The 23,024-nt window shown below is 42.5% G+C and overlaps 1 long non-coding RNA gene across 2 annotated transcripts in view; it reads left to right on the top strand.

Annotated features, from left to right (window-relative positions):
• The first annotated feature begins 1,707 nt into the window (after nt 1-1,707).
• Nucleotides 1,708-23,024, top strand: part of LOC140717079 (uncharacterized) — a 66,479-nt gene continuing 45,162 nt past the window's right edge. The window contains exon 1 of one of the 2 annotated variants that reach the window (XR_012096440.1): nt 1,708-1,979. This is a non-coding gene — a long non-coding RNA (uncharacterized lncRNA). Of the gene's footprint in view, nt 1,980-2,086; nt 2,351-23,024 lie in introns of those variants that run through there. The other variant, XR_012096441.1, reaches the window with a different exon arrangement.

The raw sequence follows: 23,024 nt of genomic DNA, 5'->3' as shown, positions 1-23,024 counted from the left end.
CTCTGTCCTGGTTTCACCTATCACCTTGTTCTCCATCCTCCCATTCCCCCAACTTCTAGCTTTAATGTCTCATCTTTTTTTCCCAGTCCTTATGAAGGGTCTCGGCCGAAATGTCGACTGTTTACACTTTACTAGAGATGCTGCCTGGCCTGCTGAGTTTCTCCAACATTTTGTGAGAGTCCAGAGGAGCATATCAGAAATCGCGCGGCAGCTCAAGGGAACAGTGCTCCTGATTTGGAGTCAAGTCAAACATCCTACCAGGGACCAGCCATCTCTACTTTATAAAATGTCACCTGCCCTTCAAGATGCTATGGGACATCAGTTGGAAGGCCCATTGTGGGATACGGCCACAGCAGAGATGTTATGTACATGGTTTTGACCCAAAGAAAGAAATGGTTGGAGTGTTTACTCAGTGAGGAAATGTGACAACAGCTCCATACTTGGTCCAGTGTTAACTCCTGGTTCTCTCTCACACTCCCTGTCCAGCTGCTACCGACAGTGATCCACCATGTTCCTCTGGGCACCAGCACATCCCATCTCTAATTCCCCACAGTTACCTTAAGACAACACAATTCAGAATATGATACACCCCACAACGTACTTACAAGCATATTACAAAATCAACATAAGTATCTTCATTATAAACAGTATAGATACAACATATACACGTTTACACATCCCAATTACTAAAGAAATGGAACATTCTCCAGTGTATGTCGAGAAGTCACCAAAAAACCAACTGATTAGAAGAATATACTGGGGGTGGGGAGTTACTGAAGTGCCCACAGTCATCACAATGAAAGCAACATGTCAAAGGAGGGAGGGAGGGGGCGAGGGAGAGAGAGAAAGAGATACAGACAGTGAGAGAGTGTTTGTGTGTGTGTCCCCGATTACTGAGTGCTCTCCACCACAAGTATAACACTAACTGCTCATGAAGATGTGATAGCTGCTGTCTTATCTAGGCCACTAGCCACCCCAGCATTGGAGCCCAGGCTGAGACCCGCACCCACAGCCCCCCAGCCTCTCACCTGATCTGACGTTACTCAGCTGTGCCTTGTCCCTGAGCCATTCTTCAGTTGCTACCACCTGATCTGCCGTCATTCTCCTGTCTCTGAACGCCCTTCCTCTTTCACTGATCCTCCTCCTTCCTCCTGGTCTCCAAACACTTTGCCTCTCTCACCGGGACAACGAAGTTGCGCATGCGCTCGCTGACGATGGCGGAGAACAGAACCACGTGACCACCGTGTGAATGCCCGCGCAAATTGGGGCAAGGAAATCCGCGACCTCTTTCCTTGGGAAAGGACGACGCACTCAGTGGCCAGGCTTTTGCAAATTTGCAAATTTGTATAGTTATGACGCCATTAATGGAAAACGTGATATTTCATAAACAGCGAAACAATGTTTACACGTAGTTGTGGCAGGAACAGCCCCGCGTTGAAGGCAACCAGTGAGGGCGTGCATTAATAAATGTATATTTCAAATTTACTCTGTTGTCTGCGAATAAAATTAATCCCCTTAACTTTTAGTTTTTCTATTTGTATGGCTGGGTGAAAATAATGACCTTAATCAGCAGCAATGATGAGCTGCATTGAACCTTAGCCACCCCCTTGTGAACTCTGAACTTCACAATTTCAAAAGCCAGAGTATTCCAGAAATTTTTGGTTCCAAAGCCACCAGGAACTGAAAATCATTCTGATACACTTTACTACTGTCAGCCAGTTCTTGCTTTCTTTTGATGAAAAACTATTTGGGAGTGAATCACCCAAAACAATAAGATAGTGTGGTTGATTTGTTCTGATGGTGGGAATGTGGAGACTGGATTCCAGTCTGAGATGGAGTCTCCAATCCACCGGATACAAGGGGCTGTAGAGGCTTTTACACTCGGCCAATTCCATCATGGCGGCAGTCTCCTCACCAGCGAGGAGCTCTTCCAGGGGCGGTGTGGTGTCTTTCAATTTCAATAATATATCCGATATCTTGTAAGTATGCCGTTGATTAAGCATTTTTGTTCTGTTAAATAATTAACTAGGGGTAAAGTATTTAAAAACCGTTAACTTGACGTAATCGCGCTACCACGTGACGAGCGACTCGTTAAAATTCAAAGGCGAAGTTCGCTCCGGATTTTGTTTGAAATAATTTACTGTTTTGAATTTGCAAAACATAACATTGGCGACGAGGTGTTTTAAAATTAAGCCGAGACGGCTGCTGACCTGTAAAAGTGGAGCGAGAAGTTGGAAGTTAATAAAACAGCTTAGCGCAGCCCAACAGGTGCAGAGACGGTCGTCGGAAGGGAAGAGACGAACGTGTTTTTTTAAACGCACAAAACGGGAGAATGCAGGTTTCAGAAAGCGTGAGTACCAGCTGATAGTAATCGTTAAACAATCGGAAATGTCTGTCTACATCGGAACTATTGAACGAGTTTGATGATCCCACGGGAAATTGCCTCATGTATACTGAGCTATTGGAACAGGATTGTGAAGCAAATGAAATGGCTAACAAGAAGCGAGAGCCAATTTTGCTGAGTACTTAAGGTTTAAATGTATACAGTTGGCTTTGATGTTTGACTGCTCCATTGAATGGTGCAGAAATGAGCTTTTGCAGATATTGTAAAAGTGATGCAGGAACACTTAGAAGGGAAGCCATTGTTGATTGCAGAGGGCTTTGGGTTTTATCAGCGGAATCCTTGTCCCTGTTCTTCTTCAGGGTTGTGTGAGACAGGGCTGGTTTCAGTCATACTCAAACACTACCCAGTCCATCTTGGACTTGACCTTGCCTTTCTCAATGTATTTGTCAAAGTAGACAGTGATGGATATCCATGAAAATTCCTTCACTCAATTTTGAAAGTGACAAAGGTACAGAAGTTCTAGATGCTTGATGAGATCACATTTACTTCACTGGTTGCTGTCTTACTTTGTTGAAACCATTCTATAAGAACTACTGGTAAATGCTGAAAAGGCAGGTTTCATTAATGAATGACCATACTGTAGTGTCTGAGAACATCTTGCTCAACTCATCATTTGTTCTCCTTATGATGACAAAAACAAGGAGCAGATATTGGTAGACGAGTACAAACAGATTCTGGATAGTCATTCATCAACTGACAGTCACAAAATGCAAACCACTCCTTCAAAGTTGAGGGTATTAAAAGAAAATTACAAAATGATAGAATCATAGAACCATAGAACATTGCAGCACAGAAACAGGCCTTTTGGCCCTTCTTGGCTGTGCCGAACCATTTTTCTGCCTAGTCCTACTGACATGCACCTGGCCCATATCCCTCCATACACCTCTCATCAATGTACCTGTCCAAGTTTTTCTTAAATGTTAAAAGTGAGCCCGCATTTACAACTTCATCTGGCAGCTCATTCCACACTCCCACCACACTCTGTGTGAAGAAGCCCCCCCCCCATGTTCCCTTTAAACTTTTCCCCCTTCACCCTTAACCCATTTCCTCTGGGGTTTTTTTCTCCCCTGGCCTCAGTGGAAAAAGCCTGCTTGAATTCATTCTGTCTATACCCATCATAAATTTATATACATCTATCAAGTCTCCCCTCATTCTTCTACGCTCCAGGGAATAAAGTCCTAACCTATTCGACCTTTCTCTGTAACTCAGTTTCTCAAGTCCCGGCAACATCCTTCTCTGCGCTCTTTCAAAATTATTAATATCCTTCTTGTAATTCGGTGACAAAAGCTGCACACAATACTCCAAATTTGGCCTCACCAATGCCTTATACAACCTCACTCTTATACTCAATACTTTGATTTATAAAGGCCAATGTACAAAAAGCTCACTTTACTATCACTTCAAGCTTATCAAATTATTTAAACTTGCCATGTCAATGGCTCAAGGGACCTGAAGAGAAGTAGTCTCAGTAACCCTGTTCGAGTTGGAGGAGCATTCAAAGGAATTATACAAACACCGTCTCAGAAAAGGTGATTTAAACAAACACATACTTGGATAATGCAAAAAGTGATCTGGTAAGGACTGAGAAAAGTCACATGTTCTATTAACTTAGTATCAATGCTCATGCATAAAACATGAAGTGGCATGATTTATCAATTAAATCAGTGATTAGAGACAAGAAACATCACAAGACATGGGATCAGAAATACAGCATTCAGCCCACTGAGTCTGTTCTACCATTACATCATGGCGGATTTATTATCCTCCTCAACTCTTTTCTCCTTTTATGCCCTGACAAATAAAGAACCTATCAGCCTCTGCCTTACTTGGTCTCCGCAGCCATCTTTGGCAATGAATTCCATAGATACACTACCTTCTGGCTAAAGAAATTCCTCCTCGTCTCTGTTCTGAATGGCCCAATATCCTGAGGCTGTGCCCTCTGGTCCTAGACTCACCCACTATAGGAAACATTCACTGTCTACTGCAGGCCTTTTAATATTCAACAGGTTTCAATGAGCTCTCCCCTCATCCTTCTAAACTTGAGTGAGTACAGTCCAGAGCCACCAAACTCTCCTCATACATGAACTCTTTCCTTCCTGGGATCATTCCAGTGAACCTCCTCCAAACCCTCTCCAAAGTCAGTGGTATGACCAATACCTTATAAAGCTTCCCATTAAAACCTTATTCTAATATTCTCCTCAAAATGAATGCTAACATTGCAATTCCCTGCCTTCATTACCGATTAAACCTGTAAGTGAACCTGTAGAAAATCCTGCACAAGAACTTGAGACTCCCTTTGCAAGTCTAAATTTTCAATTTTCTCCCCACTGAGAAAATAGGCTGCACCTTTTGCCCTTTGACTAAAGTGTATGACCATACACTTCCCGACATTGTATTCTATCTCCCCTTCTTTGCCCATTCTCTAAATCTGTCTAAATCCTTCAGTTGACTCCATGCTTCCTCAACACGAACTGTACCTCCACCTATCCTCACATCATCGCCAAACTTGGACATAAAGCCAGCAATTTCTTCATTGGGATATAACATGAGAAGAAGCAGTCCCAATACCAAGCCTTGTGGATCACCACTAGTCAGGGGCAGATAACCAAACTTCTCTCCTTTTTACCAACTCTTTGCCGCCTGCCAGTCAGCGGATCCTCTATCCATGCTCATACCTTTCTTGACATATCGTGGGCTCTGAACTTGTTATGCTGCCTCTTGTGTGACACCTTGTCAAAGGCTTTTTGAAAATCCAAGTAAAGAAAATTCACTCCTTTCTCTATCCTGCTTGTTATTTCCTCAAACAATTCCAAAAAAAAATTGTCAAGCAAAATTTCCACTTGAGGATACCATGTTAAGTTTGGTCTATTTTGTCAATCGCCTTTAAGTACACGGAAATTTCATCCATGATATGGACTCCAACACCTATCTAATCACTCAATTCAGTCTAACTGGTCCATAATTTCCCTTTTTCTGCCTCTGACCTTTCTTGGAGAGTGCAGTGATATTTGCAATTTTCTAGTCCTCCAGAATCATGTAATTCTTGAAAGATCATTATTAACAAATCCACAATCTGTTTAACTGCATCTTTCAGAACCCTGAGGTATCTTCAGATCTTTCAGCACCCCAAGCACCTTATCCTTAATAAGTGCATCTACAGTCACTTCTGCTCCCTGACAGTGAAGCAGAAAAGTACCACACCAGCATTTCTTTTCCAGTTGTCCAATAAGCAGTATTAAATCTTTTTCACTCTTCATACATCTGGGGGGAAAAAAACTTCTGGTATTCTCTTTCAGATTATTGACTAGCTTACCTTCATACTTCGGGCAGGTGGGGCTCATCAGCCTTGGATGGCAGCCCGCCTGGGAGAAGGAAACTCGTGATTTTAAACATCCGCTGCCTTGCAGCCATACCCACCCTAGGGAAAGGCTTCAGGAGTGACCCCCAAGGAAGAGATCTGGTGCCAGTTCCCTAAAGCAGTTCAATGTTGTTTATAACTTCACTCTGGCAACCTCTGTATCGGCGCTTGCCCTTCCCTTGGACTACATCAGTGACGTGGAGATGCGAAACCTGCTGCATGGGCAACAGCTGGTTCTTCAAATCTTCCCGCCCAGGCTTGCACCCTGGAGAGGACAAAGTGCACCAGAGGCCTAAACCCATGATACCCTGGGATCCACAGTTGCCTACTACTACCTTCCTACTTCATCAATTTTCACCTTTATGGCTTGTTTAATTGTCATTTGGCCTTAAAAAGCTTCCCAATCCTCTTACTTCCCACAGATTTTTGCTATATTAATTCCCCTCACTTTTCAAGTATCCCACATTTTTAAGAAAATGAGGGATTATGTGCATCATTTTTGGAAGTAATGTGGCAGTTTTTAAAATAAATTACGAAATAATGAACAAGTGAGAATTGGATAACATATTGCCATAAAATCATCACAACGATGTGTATTTTGTTGTTGTTGTACAATGGTTCATTTGTGATCACTGAAATAGTGTTGATTGAAGATTAGAATAAATAACTTGTAATAAGCTGTCCAATGCCAAATTACAGTTTATGCTTAAAAATTGCTGCATCACAATAAATGCTGCTGAATTAAACTTGAATAAACAACTTGCCGCACAGATTATAATGACAATTACATTATACTTTCAGAACTATTTTTCTTTTACAGTCACAAGTATGATTTGTTGCCCGCTTTCATGATTTGGCCAAAAGGAAATGGATTCTGAGGTCACTGGTCCATCTTATTATGTAGAGAACCATTCCACAGTGGGATAGAAGTTTCCCTTGAGCCTGGTGACTGTGTGTTTTCAGGCTTTTGTATCTTCTCCCCAATGGGAGGGGATAGAAGAGAGAATGTCTTGGGTGACTGGGCCTTAGATTATGTTGTCTGTTTTATCCAGGCCATTTTACCGAATACAGTCAATACAATTACTCCACATACAGGAAAAAAAAACATCATTCCTGCAAGCAGTCTAGTGAATCACCTCATCCCTCAAGGGCAAGTATATTTATTTTTCAGTAAGGAGACTAAAGATGTACATTATATTCTAACAATGTCGTATATAACTACAGCAAGTTATAATTACTCCTGTTCTGAAATCCTTTCACAATAAATATTAACATCTTTTGTCTCAGTTGCTTGCTGTTTCTGCACATGGGATTTCATTGCCTTTTGTACATGGGCTCCAGATTTCGCATACCATCAACATTACACAATTTCTCACCATTATGGGTAACTTCACATTTTTGATGCTTTTCCATTTGTTCTTGCTCACTCAGTCAGCTTGTCTATGTCATTTGAAGCTTCTTTACATCCTCCTGCCAACTCATTGTCCCACCTAATTTTGTACCATCAGCAAATTTGGAAATATGACATCTGGTCCATTCAAACAAATCATTGATTTAGATTGTGATGAGCTAAGACTAAAGAACTTTTCTGTGCAGTATCTTATCAATCATATTTCCACCCTGAGAAAGTTTGGTTTAATTTTGTTCTTGTCTACTACCAGGTTAGCAATTTTCAGTTCCTGTCAAGATATGATACTTAATCCTACATGCTGAAACCTGATACACCAACATCCTCTGTGGAAATAGAAATTCTTCTGTTAGAGAAGACTTGTAGAATCCCTTCTGAATATTCTTAAACACTGCACTTGCTGATTCTCCCTTATTAGTTCTACTGCCCGTATACTCCAGCCAAACATGATGTTCCTTTCATAATTCCATATTCCACAAATTCCACCACTTTTCTTATAACTGACCCTGATGTTTTGAAACACTCAAATTGCAATTTGTCCCATAAAAGATTATAACTGTTAAAAAAACCTATTTATTAAGTTCTCAGAAAAATGAACACATTTACATAATTATCAAAAAATTCCACAAATTCAGATCATTAACAAATATACAATTCACCTTGAGCTTACCTTTTATATTTGCAGCCAAAGACTTTCCATTTGATACCCTATGCTCGTTTAACACTCGCACAGATCTGCAGGTAGGTTGCCCAGAATTTCTAGCAATTCCTGTACCACTGTCTTCTGGAAATTAGTCAAGTCAAGTCACTTTTATTGTCATTTCGACCATAACTGCTGGTACAGTACATAGTAAAAATGAGACAACGTTTTTCAGGACCATGGTGTTACATGACACAGCACAAAAACTAGACTGAACTACATAAAAAAAACACAGAGAAAGCTACACTAGACTACAGACCTACACAGGACTGCATAAAGTGCACAAAAACAGTGCAGGCATTACAATAAATAATAAACTGGACAATAGGGCAAGGAGTCAGTGCAGGCTTCGGGTATTGAGGAGTCTGATAGCTTGGGGGAAGAAACTGTTACATAGTCTGGTCGTGAGAGCCCGAATGCTTCGGAGCCTTTTCCCAGACAGCAGGAGGAAGAAGAGATTGTATAAGGGGTGCATGTGGTCCTTTATAATGCTGTTTCCTTTGCGGATGCAGCGTGTAGTGTAAATGTCCGTGATGGCGGGAAGAGAGACCCCGATGATCTTCTCGGCTGATCTCACTATCCGCTGCAGGATCTTGCGATCCGAGATGGTGTAATTTCCAAACCAGGCAGTGATGCAGCTGCTCAGGATGCTCTCAATACAACCCCTGTAGAATGTGATGAGGATGGAGTGGTGGGAGATTGACTTTCCTCAGCCTTCGCAGAAAGTAGAGACGCTGCTGGGCTTTCTTTGCTATGGAGCTGATGTTGAGGGACCAGGTGAGATTCTCCGTCAGGTGAACACCAAGAAATTTGGTGCTCTTTACGATCTCTACCGAGGAGCCGTCGATATTCAGCGGGGAGTGGTCGCTCCATGCCCTCCTGAAGTCAACAACCATCTCTTTTGTTTTGTTCATATTAAGAGACAGGTTGTTGGCTCTGCACCAGTCCGTTAGCCGCTGCACCTCCTCTCTGTAAGCTGACTCATCATTCTTGCTGATGAGACCCACCACGGTCGTGTCATCGGTGAACTTGATGATATGGTTCGAGCTGTGTGTTGCAGCACAGTCGTGAGTCAGCAGAGTGAACTGCAGTGGACTGAGCACGCAACCCTGGGGAGCCCCTGTGCTCAGTGTGATGATGTTGGAGATGCTGCTCCCGATCCGGACTGACTGAAGTCTCTCAGTCAGGAAGTCTAGGATCCATTTGCAGAGGGAGGTGTTCAGGCCCAGTAGGCTCAGCTTTTCAATCAGTTTCTGAGGGATGATTGTGTTGAATGCTGAACTGAAGTCTATGAACAGCATCCAAACGTATGTGTCTCTTTTTGTCCAGGTGGGTTAGGGCTGTAGCGTTAATGTGACTCAGACACCGCAGTATTAAACACACACAATTATTCACCAGACTTCCATTTTACAAAACCCGCGTTCTGACGTCATACGCACTCTGACCTACGAATACTCACATAATACATTACATCCCCCTTCTCAAATTTTTTTTTTACAATACTGTGAATTACCAAAACAATGCCTCTAGGTATGACTTTCTAACATTACAAAAGCCATGACATAAACTAATAAAAATCTTAACTTCTTATACTGTATTCTACATTGTATCTTACAATATCTTAAGATAATGCCCAAGATCTTAAGGCACAAACTAACGGAGATGGGAGTAGACTCTCACATGGTGGATTGGTTAGTGGACTACTTGACAGATAGACCTCAGTATGTGCGGTTGGGAGACTGTAGGTCTGACACGGTCCTACGGTCCCTGTAGGTCAGCAGCACAGGGGCGCCACAGGGAACCGTACTCTCTCCGGTCCTGTTCACCCTGTACACATCAGACTTCCAATATAACTCGGAGTCCTGCCATGTGCAGAAGTTCGCTGATGACACGGCCATAGTGGGGTGTGTCAGGAATGGACAGGAGGAGTATAGGAAACTGATACAGGACTTTGTGATATGGTGCAACTCAAACTACCTGCGTCTCAATATCACCAAGACCAAGGAGATGGTGGTGGACTTTAGGAGATCTAGGCCTCATATGGAGCCAGTGATCATTAATGGAGAATGTGTGGAGCAGGTTAAGACCTACAAGTATCTGGGAGTACAGTTAGACGAGAAGCTAGACTGGACTGCCAACACAGATGCCTTGTGCAGGAAGGCACAGAGGCGACTGTACTTCCTAAGAAGGTTGGCGTCATTCAATGTCTGTGGTGAGATGCTGAAGATGTTCTATAGGTCAGTTGTGGAGAGCGCCCTCTTCTTTGTGGTGGCGTGTTGGGGAGGAAGCATTAAGAAGAGGGACGCCTCACGTCTTAATAAGCTGGTAAGGAAGGCGGGCTCTGTCGTGGGCAAAGTACTGGAGAGTTTAACATCGGTAGCTGAGCGAAGGGCGCTGAGTAGGCTACGGTCAATTATGGATAACTCTGAACATCCTCTACATAGCACCATCCAGAGACAGAGAAGCAGTTTCAGCGACAGGTTACTATCGATGCAATGCTCCTCAGACAGGATTAAGAGGTCAATACTCCCCAATGCCATTAGGCTTTACAATTCTACCGCCAGGACTTAAGAACTTTTTAAAAGCTATTATTAATGCTTTTGAGATAGTGATTTAGATGCATATCATGTTTTTTTACTGAGTTAAGTATTGTATGTAATTAGTTTTGCTACAAGAAGTGTATGGGACATTGGAAAGAAGTTGGAATTTCCCCATGGGGATGAATAAAGTATCTATCTATCTATCTATCTAATACTAACAGCAGTATATTTTCTTTTACTAACATAGACTAATAAACCTTTTATTTCACACCTTGGAACTTATAACATGTGTGATTTTGTCTCAAACTGTGCGAGACTGTAGGTAGATCTAGTCTCTGTATCTAGCTGGAATTTTGACTTGTCTCCCAGACCTTGTGCGATAGAACTGTGACTGTGCTTGTCCTTCAGAGTCAGTCTCTCGAGTAACCTCTGTGTCTACATTTCCACCTCGGTCTGTCTGCGCCGAACTTTCACCGTCATTGCGTCATGGGGTTTCATCACGCCCCTCACTCTTGATGTCGTTTGTTTCCATGTCTGTATCCGTGGAAATGTCCTGTGTATCAGTACGTGGAAACACCCTCTCACCTGTCTTCAGCAGATACTTCCTGTTCCTCCTGTAGACTCTTCCATCCGGCGTGCGAACTATGAAGGATCTTGGTTGCTGATGCCTGTTCACAACCACAGCTGGCTGCCAAGTGTCTCCTCTCTGTATTCTGACATTTTCACCTATATGCAGATCTGGTAACTAACTGTCTTGTATATCTGTCATAGTAGCTCTTTTGCTTTATTTGCTTGTACTTTAGCTTGTCATATACTTGAGCATTACTTTCAGGAGTCAGTAGAGTGTGGATGTTGGCAGCTTGGACTTCAGACGACGTCCCATCAACAGCTGTGCAGGAGAGAACCCTACACCCTCAATCGGTGTGTTGCGGTATTCAAGCAGAGCAATGTACGGGTCACCGTTGCTGCTGTGTGTCTTCTTGAGCATGTTCTTCACAGTTTGTACAGATCTCTCTGCTTGTCCATTTGACTGAGCGTGCCCAAGACTGGAAGTAACATGTTGAAATTCCCAGCTTTGAACGGAGACTTTACATCGGATCATTTAGAAATTAATGACGCATTTAAAATTTTTTATTCTCGGCTTTATTCCTCTGACTCTCTGAATGACAATATCTCTGTTGATCAATTTTTACAGAATCTGAATATCCCCTCACTTTCATCTGATTTCAAAGCCAAACTCAATGCGCCTATATCATCAGAAGAAATATCTTTTGCAATTTCTGCACTGTCCTCAGGGAAATCTGCGGGACCTAATGGGTTCCCTGTAGAATTTTATAAATCATTCTCTTCACTTCTTTCTCCTCAGTTACTTTCAGTATTATCTGACTCGTTTAATTACGGCAAATTGCCACCCTCTTTCAATGAGGCATCTATTATTCTTCTTTTAAAAAAGGGCAAAGACCCAACAGAGTGTTCCTCGTACAGGCCGATCTCTCTGCTCAATGTTGATGTAAAGATCTTAGCTAAAGTTTTGGCTCATAGATTAGAAACCATTATTCCCTCCATTATCTCTGATGACCAAACAGGCTTTATTAAAAACTGTCTCCCTTTTTTTAACATTCGGCGTCTATTTAATATCTTATACTCAGCTCCAACTGGGATTCCTGAATGTGTTATTTCCCTCGATGCGGAGAAAGCATTTGATCGTATAGAGTGGAACTACCTTTTTGCAGTCTTAGAAAAATTTGACCTCAGCCAAAGTTTCATCTCTTGGATCCAATTGCTGTACCTGTGTCCTACTGCTTCTGTTTTAACTAATTTTCAGAAATCCCAAATATTTAATCTCAAACGTGGCACCCGTCAGGGATGCCCCTTAAGTCCCGTTCTCTTTGATTTGGCTATAGAACCTCTGGTGATAGCATTTCGAAACTGTCCTGAATTGACCGGGATTTGGAGAGGGGGTGTTAAGCATAAAGTTTCTCTCTATGCTGATGACTTATTATTCTTTCTCTCAAATCCGTCTACATCCTTACCTCTAATGTTTTCACTTCTTGACCAGTTTAGCCAGATCTCTGGCTATAAACTTAATTTACATAAGAGTGAACTTTTCCCAATTAATAAAGAAGCACAAGAACTAACATTTCGTGATCTCCCTTTTAAAGTAGTCCATAATCAATTTACTTATCTTGGAATTACAGTCACAAGGAAGTTTAAAGATCTCTTTCGTGAAAACTTTGTCAATCTTTCATATGCTATAAAACAGAGTCTGGTACAATGGTCACCTCTATCTATGTCTTTGGTAGGTCGTATTAATGTTGTTAAAATGTATGTTCTCCCCAAATTTTTATACTTATTTCAATCTATCCCAATTTTTATTTCTAAATTTTTTTTGATTCCTTAGACTCTATTATTTTGTCATATCTGTGGCAGAATAAGCGCTCTAGAATTAATAAAATCCACCTCCAAAAATCTAAAAAAGAGGGTGGCATGGCTTTACCTAACTTTCGCTTATATTATTGGGCAGCTAATATACGTTGTGCTGCCTTCTGGTCTTTCTTCCACGGCCAACCCGAGTGCCCTAACTGGGTGGCAATGGAGTTGAGCTCCACTAAAGAATTATCTATCTCTGCACTTCTTGGCTCTGCACTCCCTAGTAGTCTGCCCAGATCAATAGCTAATCCTCTTGTTAGACACACTTTGCGTATATGGGCTCAGTTCAGGAAATGCTATGGTTTCCAGGGGTTTTCCGTTTCCAGCCCTGTCGCACATAATCACCTTTTTTTACCTACTACGTACGATTCAGCATTCCATGTTTGGTATAGGAAGGGCATTAGACATTTTGAAGATCTTTTCATTGATAATCGCTTCGCTTCTTTTCAGCAGCTCTCTGTTAAGTTCAACCTGCCTAACGCTCATTTTTTCAGATATCTCCAAATCCGACACTTTATTGCTCCTTTAATTCCTAACTTTCCTAAAATGCCTGCAAAAAATGCTATGGACTTATTTCTTTCCATTAATCCACTAGGTAAAGGTTTAATATCAATTATCCGAGATAAACTAGCAGCCTTATGACGGGCCCCTGTGGATAAAATTAAAATGGCCTGGGAGCAGGATTTAAATATCTCCTTATCTGAGGAGAGCTGGGACTCAGTTCTCAAATCGGTTAACTCTCTTTGTGCTCGCCATTGCCTTTTACAGTTTAAGATTGTTCATAGAGCCCATATGTCTAAATCTAAACTATCTCGATTCTACCCTGGCATTAGTCCGCTCTGTGATAAATGCAAGAGGGGCGTGGCCTCTCTCATCCATATGTACTGGTTCTGTCCTAGCTTGGAGAAATTCTGGAAAGATGTCTTCACTACATTATCGTGTATTCTGAATCAGCACCTAGAACCAAACCCCTTAATTGCTCTGTTTGGTTTTTGGAGCGAGACAGATTTATGTCTGGGTCCGACCAAATGCCGAATACTATCCTTTGCCTCTCTCCTGACTAGACGCTTGATCCTCCTTAGATGGAAAGATGTTGCCCCGCCCACTCATGCGCAATGGCTTAACGACATTATGGCCTGCTTGGACCTCGAAAAAATTCATTATTCAGTTCTTAATTCGGATCTAAAGTTCCATAAGGTCTGGGGACCTTTTATCGAGTACTTTCATAACCTTCCTCTTGACTAGGGTTTTTTTTTCTTTTTTTTTTCTTCTTTTCGGTCCCTTGCTTTCAGCTCCCTTTTTTTTCTGGTAGTAGGCATTATTATCCTCTGTTGCTAAGTGTATTCACAGTCTGGGAGTTTGACTGTCCTGACTTATACTCTCTATGTTGTGTTGTGGTCGGTCTGGAGTTGGTTTTTTCTTGTGTTGTGGGGCTTGGGGAGGACACTAAGCTTACTTGTCTTTAATTTAGGTGCTTTTTTGTTAAATTCTCTTCCTTTGTAGCATATTGTATGCTTAATTTTGCACTGTATTAATGCTCCTCATTGGGATTTGGGTTTTTAATTTGTAAAATGTTTTGAAAAACTAATTAAAAAATTTAAAAAAAAAGAAAAAAGAAATTCCCAGCTTTCTGAAAACTCTGTAAACTCACCACTGGCATATTGTGGATCATTGTCACTGACAACAATATCTGGAATACCATGTCTTGCAAATGTCGACTTCATTGCGGTAATGACACCTTGACTGGATGTGTCACTTAACTTGGTGATTTCCGGATATTTTGAATAGTAGTCCACACAAAGCAGATATTCTGCACCATTGTAGCGAAAGAGATCTGTGCCAAGCTTTTCCCATGGTCTTCCTGTAGTGGATGGGGAAGCAAAGGCTCTCTTGGATTGCTGTTTTTATTTTCATTACAAACAGCACACTGAGACACAATGTCCTCTATCTGAGTTGACATACCTGGCCAATAGAGAATGTCCCTTGCTCTTGCTTTACATTTCACTATCCCCAGGTGTGACCCATGAATTCTGTTGAGCATTTCCTGTCTCATTTGATTTGGTACTATGAGTTTTGCCGCTTTGAACATTAGTCCTGATGCATAGCTAATTTCCTCTTTAAATGTCCAGCATTTCTGTATTTCTTTTGGAACATCTTTTCTTTCTGTTGGCCATCCATTCATTGTAATGTCTCTTAGCATTTGCATTTCAGGATCTTCTGCAGTCGCTTTCCTGAACATGTTCAACTTCTCCTCAGAAATAGGTAGCTGAGGTGTAACCCAGTTGACCTCCAGCTCTCTTCCTAGCAACTCTTCCTTTTGCCCTTTGAGGTAAGCACGGCTCAAAGCATCAGCGATGTGCAGTTCCTTTCCTGGCTTATAGGTGACTGTGAGAGTGTACCTCTGTAGCCTGAGAAGCATCCTTTGCAGCCTCATCGGAGCTTGGTGAAGTGGCTTTTTGAAGATGGTCTCAAGTGGTTTGTGATCACTCTCAACCTGGATTTCTTTGCCATATACATACTGGTGGAACTTCTCACACCCATAAACTATGGCAAGTAATTCCTTCTCGATTTGAGCATATCGGCATTGACAGTCTGTAAGGCCTCCCATCCTGCAGTATAACAGCTCCTATTCCTTCCGAACTGGCATCCACAGACATCGTCACCGGTTTATTGACATCATAGAACTTGAGTGCTGGTGCATTGGTAACCAACTGCTTCAATGTGTCAAAACTTTTCTTTTGTTCATCTTCCCAATGACATTCAGTATTGCTCTCGAGTAGCTTTCGAAGTGGAGCACTGACCTCCGATAAGTTGGGAATGAATTTGGCAAGATACTGTATCATGCCAAAGAACCTCAAAAGTCCTTGCTTGTCTTCAGGTGGTGGTAGCTGTACCACAGCCCTGACCTTTTCATTATCTGGTTTTAGCCCATCAGCGCTGAGTATGTGACCTATGTATTTGATCTCTGTAGTTCTGATCCTACATTTACTTTTGTTCAGTTTTAGGTTGTACTCACGTGCTTTCTCCAGAAGCTCAATCTCTGATCATGCTCCTCAATGGTGTCATCCCATATCAGCAAATCATCAATGATACTGACCACTCCATCCAGGCCTTCAATCATTTGTGCCACTGACCTCTGGAATACCTCTGATGCAGAAGAAATCCCAAAGGGTAGATGCAGGAAACGATATCTCCCTATGGGCGTGTTGAAAGTGCATGATTTGGAACTTTCTTCATCCAGCTTGATCTGCCAGAAACCTTGATTTGCATCCAATACTGAAAAGTATTTTGCATTAGGCATGCGGGAGACAACCTCTTCAACCGTGAGCAACGGATAGTGCTCTCTTTTGATGGCTTGGTTGAGATCTTGTGGATCCATGCAAATCCTAATCTTTTTCTCTGTGACCACTGTCACCATACTATTCACCCAGTCGGTCGTTTCTATTTCTCTTGTTATGACTCCCATCTGTTCCATTCCGTGTAGCTCCTCCACTACTCGATCCCTGAGAGCTACTGGAACCTTCCTCGGAGCATGCATGACTGGTGCAACAGTTGGATCAATCTGGATATGGTGTTTCCCTGGTAAACATCCTAGTCCAGAAAACAAGTCAGCAAAGTCTTTGAGAAAGTCATTTTCTTTCTCAACACCATAGATTCGCTTCACCAGGCCTAGCTCTATGCATGTTGCTCTGCCTAGTATTGCCGAAACATGCTGTTGCACAATCTCACACTCTATCTTGTGTTTTTGTCCTTTATACACACAGGTGAGTGTTTTCTTTCCCAATGATGCTGTCTTGTGGCCAAAATATCCAACAAGCTTGCAGGTGGATTTTCCAAGTTTTCCTCTGATGTCCAGTGAGTTGAATGCTTCTGTTGACGATAGATAGATAGATAGATACTTTATTCATCCCCATGGGGAAATTCAACTTTTTTTCCAATGTCCCATACACTTGTTGTAGCAAAACTAGTTACATACAATACTTAACTCAGTAAAAAATATGATATGCATCTAAATCACTATCTCAAAAAGCATTAATAATAGCTTTTAAAAGGTTCTTAAGTCCTGGCGGTTGAATTGTAAAGCCTAATGGCATTGGGGAGTATTGACCTCTTCATCCTGTCTGAGGAGCATTGCATCGATAGTAACCTGTCGCTGAAACTGCTTCTCTGTCTCTGGATGGTGCTATGTAGAGGATGTTCAGAGTTTTCCATAATTGACCGTAGCCTACTCAGCGCCCTTCGCTCAGCTACTGATGTTAAAACTCTCCAGTACTTTGCCCACGACAGAGCCCGCCTTCCTTACCAGCTTATTAAGACGTGAGGCGTCCCTCTTCTTAATGCTTCCTCCCCAACACGTCACCACAAAGAAGAGAGCGCTCTCCACAACTGAACATCTTCAGCATCTCACTACAGACATTGAATGACGCCAACCTTCTAAGGAAGTACAGTCGACTCTGTGCCTTCCTGCACAAGGCATCTGTGTTGGCAATCCAGTCTAGCTTCTCGTCTAACTGTACTCCCAGATATTTGTAGGTCTTAACCTGCTCCACACATTCTCCATTAATGATCACTGGCTCCATATGAGGCCTAGATCTCCTAAAGTCCACCACCATCTCCTTGGTCTTGGTGATATTGAGACGCAGTTAGTTTGAGTTGCACCATATCACAAAGTCCTGTATCAGTTTCCTATACTCCTCCTCCTGTCCATTCCTGACACACCCCACTATGGCCGTGTCATCAGCGAACTTCTGCACATGGCAGGACTCCGAGTTATATTGGAAGTCTGATGTGTACAGGGTGAACAGGACCGGAGAGAGTACGGTTCCCTGTGGCGCTCCTGTACTGCTGACCACCGTGTCAGACCTACAGTCTCCCAACCGCACATACTGAGGTCTATCTGTCAAGTAGTCCACTATCCAATCCACCATGTGAGAGTCTACTCCCATCTCCGTTAGTTTGTGCCTTAAGTACATTGTACTTCACCCCAGTGTCAAGCTTAAATGTCACATTCCTCCTGTTTATTGTCAGATCTTGAGTCCATTCATCTTCAACATCCATCTCTGCATTATCAATATTCTTGATGCATACCTCCTGTTCCACTTCAATTGTTCCAATGAACATGTCACTGTTGCACTCACTCTGTTCCACAGCATGCATTTTCCTTGCTTGCTCCTGTGATTTGCACATCTTTGCAAAGTGATTTTTCTTTCTGCATAATTTGCATGTCTTACCAAAGGCTGGACATTTTCTGTACCCATGTTTATAAACACATCTGTTGCAGTTAACTTCCTTTTGACTATCCTGTGGAGCTGGCTTTGTCCTACTCTTGTCAGTTTTCACAGCTTTTATTTTGTATACGTCAGTCTCTTCATTAAGCATTTTAACCTGACTCGACGTGATCTCGCTAGCACGGCACATATCAATCACTTTTTCCAATGTAAGCTCCGCCTCTCTCAACAGCCTGCCTCTCACATGATCATCTCGCATGCCGCATACAATCCTGTCGCGTATTCAAGAATCATGCAGTTGTCCGAACTCAGTTTTTTGCCTTGTTCTTCAAATCTGTTACGTAGGCGTCTATAGTCTCTGTCGGTCCTTGAGCCCTCGTAAAAAATGTGTCGAATGTACGATAGGTTTTTTCTCGGCTCGCAGTAATCTTGAAACTTTTTCTTCAACACTTCAATTTTATCTCGCTCACCCTCTTGGAAGACAAACGTGTTGCAAACCTTTATTGCCTCTGCTCCTGCCACATGTAGAAACGTAGCACATTGCACTTTCTCCATCTTGTCATCTACGCCACTAGCGGTGCAAAACAGCTCAAACTGCTGGAGCCATACCTTCCAATTCTCAGTAATATTACCTCGTAGGCTTAAACTCGACGGTGGCTGTAACTGTGACATCTTTTTACGTGTCTTCTCTTCCTTTTCGCTTTCTTCTGACACCATGTAGCGTTAATGTGACTCGGACACCGCAGTATTAAACACACACGTTTATTCACCAGACTTCCATTGTACAAAACCTGCACTCTGACCTACGAATACTCACATAATACATTACAAGAGCCAGGTGGGAGGTTGGTGGCAATGGCGCCATCTGTTGAGCGGTTGGGACGGTACACAAACTGCAGGGGTCCAGCGAGGGGGGCAGCAGGGTCTTGATATGCCTCATGACGAGCCTCTCAAAACACTTCATGATGATGGATGTAAGTGCATTGGGACGGTAGTCATTTAGGCAGGACACTGAAGACTTCTTCGGCACGGGGACTTGGTGGCCTTGAAGCACATTGGAATGGCGGTGCTGCTCAGGGAGGGAGATGTTGAAGATGTCAGTGAGAAATGACAGTGAGATGTCAGTTAGTAAACATGTTTTGGACTTCCACATTTCTGAGTTGGCTTTTATGCTGAGAAGTGACAATAAGAAACTGCCCTTATCTCTCAACAAATTCACCCACCCAAGTAAATAGCAAAAAGTGAATTGATTATGTAGCAAGATGAGAGGCAATCAGGTTTGATGGTCAAATATTCTCTTACCACTTTTAATATTTGATGCAGCATCCCACTTGTACAACTTTGCAGGATTCATGGAATCTTTTTTTTCCTTCTTCTTATTAAATATTTTTCTACAAACAACAAAAAAAAGCACATCCACAAAATCCACAACCTTAACAAAATCAAATTAAATATTGAGCAGCAAAAGGGAGAATAATATAAAGGCAAAAGTAAACATTCACAGCAGAGGTGCACCGCACCAAAAAACCTCAGTCCTCACCCTGTAAGAAAGTCCAATACAGGGCCCCATATCCTTTCAAAGATGTCCCCTCTGTCCTCATTATATAGTCTCAGTCTCTCCAAATGTAAAGTATTTGCCAGTTCTCTCAGCCACAGATCGTACGTAGGCACAGAGTCCATTTTCCACATTTGCAGGATTAACTTCTTGGCAATCACCATTCCAAACAATACAGCCATTTTTTTCATACTTACTTACTGAAGATAGGGAGCTTGTTGCTCCAAGGATGGCTATGAGCAGGTCTGGTTCCCACCGCTTCCCATAAGCCTCAGAGAAACAGTGAAAAATACTTTTCCAGTATGCATAAAGCTTACAACATGACCAGAATGAATGTGACAAGTTACTGTTCTCAGATTTACATCTATTACAAATTGGTGAAACATCAGGATAGAAGCTGTACAACCTTTCTTTGGAATAATGGAGTCTATGTATTGTTTTAAACTGTATAAGTCTGTGTCTGATGTTGACTGAACAATCATGTATACTCTTTAACCATATAACAATTACAGCACAGAAACAGGCTATCTCGGCCCTTCTAGTCCATGCCGAACGCTTACTCTCACCTAGTCCCACTGACCCGCACTCAGCCCATAACCCTCCATTCCTTTCCTGTCCATTTACCTATCCAATTTTACTTTAAATGACAATACCGAACCTGCCTTCCACTTCTACTGGAAGCTCTTTCCACACAGCTACCACTCTCTGAGTAAAGAAATTCCCCCTCGTGTTACCCTTAAACTTTTGCCCCCTGACTCTCAACTCGTGTCCTCTTGTTTGAATCTCCCCTACTCTCAATGGAAAAAGCCTATCCACGTCAACTCTATCTATCCCCCTCATAATTTTAAATACCTCTATCAAGTCCCCCCTCAACCTTCTATGCTCCAAAGAATAAAGACCTAACTAGTTCAACCTTTCCCTGTAACTTAGGTGCTGAAACCCAGGTAACATTCTAGTAAATCTTCTTCCAACCCCACATCCTGGAGCTCACAATTGGTTTGGGCAGATATCGCCCATAATAACCTCCAGTCCTCCTCCACCAGTATGTCTCCCTTTGAATGCCAGAAGGGATTCCAGCTCCCACTCTTTCCTGATCAGGAGATCAATGTAGGAGTTCCTGCTGCTGAACAGCTGATCCAGCGCTACAAGCACACCAGGAGCCAAGCCAGGGCTTCCCTGCTGCGTGGCCAGAAGCCGATCGACTCTGTCAACAGATAAGGCCATTCAAGCCAGGAGAGGAGGTCTGGTTGGCATCAAGGGATCTGCCCCTGAAAGTCGAGAACCAGAAATTGGCATCGTGCTACATGGGACCGTTTATAGTGAAAAGGCTGTCAACAAGGTGTCCTATAGATTGCGTCTACCAGCATCACTAAAGATCCACCCAGTATTCCATGTTTCCCAGATCAAGCCAGTTACTACCTCTCCCCTGGCCCCAGTCACCCACCTCCCCCTCCTCCCCACCTGGTTAATGGTTCCCTTGTCTATACTGTGCAGCGCCTCGTGGCATCTCACCGGGTACGTGGTAAGGTCCAGTACCTTCTGGACTGGGAAGGGTATGCCCCAGAAGAACGTACTTGGATCCCGGCCAAGGTCATCGCTGATCCGGGATTTCCAGCAGACTCAGGGGCTGTGCCTGAAGGTGGGGGGGAGCCCTGTCACAACCATGGATTCGGCAGCACAGTAAATACAGCAATTGCGCTTGTGAATTTGCACATGTCAGCTAATTTTTATTTAATTGTGATAGTATTTAACTCCATACTTGTTGTTGTAGTGCTAGTCGAGACTTGGACAGAACTTCCCTGAGAAATTGGACCTTTGAGTCAACTGACTTTGAACACTAGCGGTATTCGTTTAATGTTTAGATGTTCTTTTCAGCCGTAGTGTAGGCTTCGTTTTCCCATTTGAGAGTTTCAGTTAATGGCCCTGTTTGGCCTAGCCTTTATTGTTTATTTTCCCTTTTAACACTGTTCACAATAAAGGTTGTGAACTATCGACCTGCTTCAGTGTCTAACACAAGACTCCCCTATCATGGGAAATAATTTTGCCATATCTAATCTGTTCAGGCCTTTTAACATTCAGAATGTTTCTATGAGATCCCCTCTAATTCTGCTGAACTCCAGGGATATAGCCCAAGAGCTGCCAGTCGTTCCGCATACGGTAACCCTTTAATTTCTGGAATCATTCTTGTGAATCTTTTCTGAACCCTCTCCAATGTCAGTGTATCCTTTCTAAAATAAGGAGCCCAAAACTGCACACAATACTCCAAGTGTGGTCTTCCGAGTGCCTCAACATCACATCACTGCTCTTATATTCTATACCTCTAGAAATTAATGCCAACATTGCATTTGCCTTCTTCACCACCGACTCAACCTGGAGGTTAACCTTTATGGTATCCTGCACAAGGACTCCCAAGTCCCTTTGCATCTCTGCATTTTGAATTCTCTCTCCATCTAAATAATATTCTTCCGGTTTATTTCTTCCACCAAAGTGCATGACCATACACTTCCCAACATTGTATTTCATCTGCCACTTCTTTTCCCATTCCCCTAAACTATCTAAGTCTCTCTGCAACCTCACTGTTTCCTCAACAGTACTTGCTCCTCCACCTACTTTTGTATCATTGGCAAATTTAGCCACAAATCCCTTAATACCATAGTCCAAATCATTGACATACATCATAAAAAGCAGCGGTCCAAACACCGACCACTGGTAACCGGCAGCCAGCCAGAATAGGATCCCTTTATTCTCACTCTCTGTTTTCTGCTGACCAGCTAATGCTCTACCCATGCCAGTAACTTCCCTGTAATTCCATTGGCTCTTATCTTGCTCAGCAGCCTCATGTGTGGCACCTTGTAAAAGGCCTTCTGAAAATCCAAGTACACCACGTCTACTACATCTCCTTGTTACTACCTGCTTGTAATTTCCTCAAAGGATTGCAGTAAGTTTGTCAGGCAGGATTTTCCTTTCAGGAAACTATGCTGGCTTTGGCCTATCTTGTCCTGTGCCTCCAGGTACTCTGTAATCTCATCCCTAACAATCAATTCCAACAACTTCCCAACCACTGATGGATTCCTTTCTGCTACCTCCCACCCTTCTTAAACATCTGGTCCCTTCAAACGAATCATTGATTTGGATTGTGATAAGCTAAGACTAAAGTACTGATCTGTACAGTATCTTATCAGTCTTATCTACCAGGTTAGCAATTTTCAGTTCCTGTCAAGATATGATACTTAATCCTACATGCTGAAACCTGATACACCAACATCCTCTGTGGAAATAGAAATTCTTCTGTTAGAGAAGACTTGTAAAAACCCTTCTGAATATTCTTAAACACTGCACTTGCTGGTTCTCCCTTATCTTTTCTACTGCCAGTATACTCCAGTCAAACATGATGTTTCTTT

The sequence above is a fragment of the Hemitrygon akajei genome, chromosome 27 (genome assembly GCF_048418815.1).
Source record: "Hemitrygon akajei chromosome 27, sHemAka1.3, whole genome shotgun sequence".
NCBI lineage: Eukaryota > Metazoa > Chordata > Chondrichthyes > Myliobatiformes > Dasyatidae > Hemitrygon > Hemitrygon akajei.
This window is presented reverse-complemented; position numbering and strand designations above follow the sequence as displayed.